The sequence below is a fragment of the Octopus bimaculoides genome, chromosome 10 (genome assembly GCF_001194135.2).
Source record: "Octopus bimaculoides isolate UCB-OBI-ISO-001 chromosome 10, ASM119413v2, whole genome shotgun sequence".
NCBI classification, from domain to species: Eukaryota; Metazoa; Mollusca; class Cephalopoda; order Octopoda; family Octopodidae; genus Octopus; species Octopus bimaculoides.
In genome coordinates, this window is record NC_068990.1 from 38,676,813 (window position 1) to 38,681,829 (window position 5,017).

A 5,017-nucleotide genomic window follows, 5' to 3' on the forward strand; every position below is an offset into this window, starting at 1 on the left:
TGTATCTAATACTGAATTTAATGTTGAATTCCTTTTCAAAACACAATGGACTACCAGAAACTGTGAAGTAGCTAAAAGTATTTAGGGTTTCGAATCCTGCTGCAGATCACTTTCCATTTAATGAAGACTAAATCGGGGTTGGGGTATTAGCACCAATAACTATAGAAAATGCAACAAACTTAATATAGCAATCTCCTCTATAAAAAATAACTGTGTAAAAGCAATAGAGAAAACAAATGATAGGTTCCAGGGAGTTTCGAACTCACGACCTTCTGCGTGTGAAGCAGATGTGATAACCACTAAACCATGGAACCACATGCCGACTGTTTTCCATCATTGTCATATTATATTGGAGCTGTGAAGAGCAGAGCTCGCCGAATCGTTAGAACGCCCGTCATAACGAATAGCAGTATTTCGTCCGTACTTACGTTCTGAGCGCAAATTCATCCTTTTCGGGTCGATAAATTAAGTTCCAGAGAAAAACTGAGGTTGCTGGAATCGACTCATCCTCGACCTCCCCCAAGCTGCTGTTGTGGCCAAAATTTGAAATAATACTAATTATTGTTATATTTCGGTGACCGGAGATTAAGCAGATGTAATAGCCGCTACACCGTGGAAACAGTATTTAGTAACCCCGTCAAATATTGTTTTATCATTCACGAGTTGTATCTAATGCTGAATTTAATGTTGAATTCATTTTCAAAACACAATGGAGTATCAGAAACTGTGAATTAGCTAAATGTATTTAGGGTTTCCAATCCTGCTGCAGTTCACTTTCCATTTAATTTAGACAAAATCGGGGTTGGAGTATTAGTACCAATGACTATAGTAACTGCAACAAACTAAATATAGCAATCTCCTTTATTAACGAATCCTGTGTAAAATCAAAAGAGAAAACAAATGATAGGTTCCAGCGAATTTCGAAATCACGACCTTCTGCGTGCTAAGCAGATGTGATAGCCACTACACCATGAAACCAGTTGTTAGTGACGCCGTCAAATATTGTTTTATAATTCACGAATTGTATCTAATGCTGAATTTAATATTGAATTCCTTTTCAAAACACAATGGTGTATCAGATACTGTGAATTAGCTAAAAGTATTTAGGGTTTCGAATCCTGCTGCAGTTCACATTCCATTTAATTTAGACTAATTTAGCATTCCACCAAATGCTATATCCTATCAATACACCACCCTGGAATTTTACTCTATTTATCGTCCCCAAACTGATAAAAGCCATAAGTGACCGAAGTAACTGGATTTAAATATTTAACTCATCAAATTATAAGGTATATTCTGAAGTCAATGATTTTACTCAATTGAATATTGTAGACTGTTATATATATTATATAAATATTGTAAATTAACTAATCGATAATGTTTTATAACTATATCGAAATTTAAATTATTAATACACAGGTTTTGTATAAATACAGTAAATAAGTGATATCAATGCCTAACATAATAAAATCATTAACTTCAGAACCACAGCACTATGGAAACAGTAATTAGTGACCCCGTTAAATATTGTTTTATCGTTCACGAGTTGTATCTAATGCTGAATTTAATGTTGAATTCCTTTCCAAAACACAATGGTGCATCAGAAACTGTGAATTTGCTAAAAGTATTTAGGGTTTCGAATCCTGCTGCAGTTCACTTTCCATTTAATGAAGACTCAATCGGGGTTGGGGTATTAGCACCAATAACTATAGTAAATACAACAAACTAAATATAGCAATGTCCTCTATAAAAAATTCCGGTGTGAAAGCAAAAGAGAAAACTAACGATAGGTTCCACCGAGTTTCGAACTCACGACCATTCAGCGTCTGAATCAGATGTGATAACCACTACACCATGGAACCATATACCGGCTGTTTTCCATTATTGTCATATTATATTGGAGCTGTGAGGTGCAAAGCTGGCCAAATCGTTAGCACGCCCTTCAAAATGAATAGCAGCATTTTGTCTGTACTTACGGTCTGAGCACAAATTCATCCTTTTCGGGTCGATAAATTAAGTACCAGTGAAAAACTAATCGATAATGTTTTATAAATATATCGATATTTAAATTATTAATACAGAGATTTTGTATAAATACAATAAATAAGTGATATCAATGCCTAACATAATAAAATCATTAACCTCAGGAGAGGAAAAAAAAAAAGAGCTATGTTCCAGCGAATTTCGTACTTATGACCTACTGCGTTTTAAGCAGATGTAATAGCAACTACACCGTGGAAACAGTAATTAGTGACATTGTCAAATATTGTTTTATCATTCACGAGGTCTTTCTAATGCTGAATTTAATGTTGAATTCCATTTCAAAACACAATGGTGTATCAGAATCTGTGAATTAGCTAAAAGTATTTAGGGTATCGAATCCTGCTGCAATTCACTTTCTATTCAATGCAGACTAAATCGGGGTTGGGGTATTAGCAACAATAACTATAGCAAATACAACAAACTAAATATAGCAATCTCCTCTATAAAGAATTCCGGTGTAAAAGCAAAAGAGAAAACATTTGTCAGTTTCCAGCGAGTTTCGAATTCACGACCTTCTGCGTATAGAGTAGATGTAATAACCACTACACCATGGTACCAGTTATTAGTGAATAACTGAAATATTGTTTTATCATTCACGAGTTGTATCTAATGTTGAATTTAATGTTGAATTCCTTTTCAAAACACAATGGAGTATCAGAAACTGTGAATTAGCTAAAAGTATTTAGGGTTTCGAATCCTGCTGCAATTCACCTTCCATTTATGTTGACTAAATCGGTGTTGGGGTATTATCACCAATAACTGTAGTAAATGCAACAAACTAAATATAGCAATCTCCTCTATAAATAATACCTGTGTAAAATCAAAAGAGAAAACAAATGATAGGTTCCAGCGAGTTTTGAACTCACGTCCATGGAACCAGTTGATGACGTGTTATCAAATATTGATTTGTCATATAAAGATGTTGTGGGTTGTACAGAGTTTAATGGTGATTTACTTTTAAAAGGACCGTGGAATCTCAGAAATAGTAAATTAACAACAACAAAAATTAGTTATATTTTTTTCCAATTCAGGATTCGAATCCTGCTGGAGTTGACTTTAACCTCCACGTACTCGGGGTATCATAAAATATTGGTCAGTTCTTTTGGTCAAATATACATCGAGTTTATCAACTGGGCTCTTTCTAGAAATATTTGTCTGTGAATCAACGTGAGCGATGAAAATTTAAAAAAAGTGCAATATTAATTGAGAAGATCAATAATTACCAATAGAACAGATCACTATTGTATAAACTCCTAAGGATATAGAATGGAAAGCGAACTGCAGCAGGATTCAAAATCCTGACCTCTCCTTGTTAATGTACCATTTACGATACTCCACTGAGTTTTGAAAACTAACTCTACATTAAACTCTGCACAAAATAATTGTGTATGACAAAACAATATCTGATATAACGACAGCATGCGTTTCCATGGTGTAGTGGTTATCACATCTGCTTAACACGTAGAAGGTCGTGAGTTCGAAACTCGCTGGAACCTAGTTGTTTTATATTTTATTTGTATTTAACGCCACCACCCTCATTACTGTTGGTGGGCAAAGGCTGCCTTTTCTCACAGACATTTAGTTCCAGTTATTGTTATGTTGTTATACAAATACCCAACCCCGCCAACGATGACCATGATTAAACGCAGTCATGTATTAAAGTTTGTCTCTGTAAAATTTGACGGTCGAGACAATATTGATATCAAATATTGGCACAAGTCCAACAATCTCGGAAGAGGGCATAAATTGATCATATGGACCCCATTACTCAAATAAGAGAATAGGGAGAAATATTCAAATATTGTGAGTTAAAAAAATTCCTGGTGATGAACGTATCCTTTAGTTCATATAGTGGTGTGTCCCTGGTGCTTGTATTAGAAAATATAGTAGAGATCCTTTTTGCTATGTTGGAGGGGATATTCATTCTGATGTGTCTGGGGTGGCATGAGTTCAACGGTAGATACTGCTTGGAGTCCGTGGGTTTATAGTATATATATCTGTTTCTATTACGTTGTTAGATTTCTTAATGAGGATATCGAGGAAGGGAAACTGTTGATGGCTATATTCCATCGTGAATTGAATGTTTACATTAAGTATATTTTTAAGTGCTTCAAATTCTTTAAGTCTCTATACTTTCATGCCGAATAATGAAACATTCATCCAGGTGTCTCTTCCAGTTATTTTCTATGAAGAAGGAGAATGAGTTGCCGTAGATCAAAATTCCGAAAAACAGAAAAATATCATTCACTCAACATATCGACAATTGCGCTAATAACAAAAATCAGAATGTTTGCCCTCTAACAATTCAGGGACGATACAACCTGTAGCCAACAAATTAGTAAAGAGCCTTTCTTTATCACGAAATACAGACCCCTTTCCAACGCATCTACAACAAATGACATATCCACCACGACCTTAGAATAACACACACGCAAATATTAAAAATGATACATTCAAAAGAGATAGCCAAGAATTCAATTCAAAATAGTCCTAATCACTACTATAATCCACAACGAGCAACTTTTAGGTCCCTTGAGCATTTAACATCCAGATCTTGTTCAAAACGGGGGCACCAGTTTTCATTTATGTTTTATGTAGTGTTTTTGGTTCCAAAAGACTTTCAAACTTCGTATACTTATCTATTTTGTGTTATAGAACAGAAAAAAATTTTGTATTCGAATTTATTTCATGTAAAAAATTGTCTTATTTCGATCATTTCTACTAATCACTGACGTCTATTCAGTTGAAAACAGTTAGCGCAGTAACGGTGTATATCGTATTAATCCCCTAACCCTAACCCTAACCCTAACCCTAGACTGTTAACCCTAACCCTAACCCTAACCCTAAAACTAATCCTAACTCTAGAATCCGAACTCTAAAATTGTTACACACATAGATACGCACAGCGTAATTTATTATATAAACAATATATGCGTATAAATTACGATTAAACCGGATGAAATATGTCACAGGG

The 5,017-nt window shown here is 34.6% G+C and overlaps 2 non-coding genes across 2 annotated transcripts; one reads left to right on the forward strand and one right to left on the reverse strand.

The window, feature by feature from the left end:
• Positions 1-241: 241 nt before the first annotated feature.
• Trnav-cac (transfer RNA valine (anticodon CAC)) lies at positions 242-314 on the reverse strand. Its single transcript has one exon. It is a non-coding gene; the product is annotated as a tRNA-Val (tRNA).
• Positions 315-3,466: 3,152 nt separating this feature from the next.
• On the forward strand, positions 3,467-3,539 carry Trnav-aac (transfer RNA valine (anticodon AAC)). The gene has a single exon. It is a non-coding gene; the product is annotated as a tRNA-Val (tRNA).
• The last annotated feature ends 1,478 nt before the right edge of the window (positions 3,540-5,017 follow it).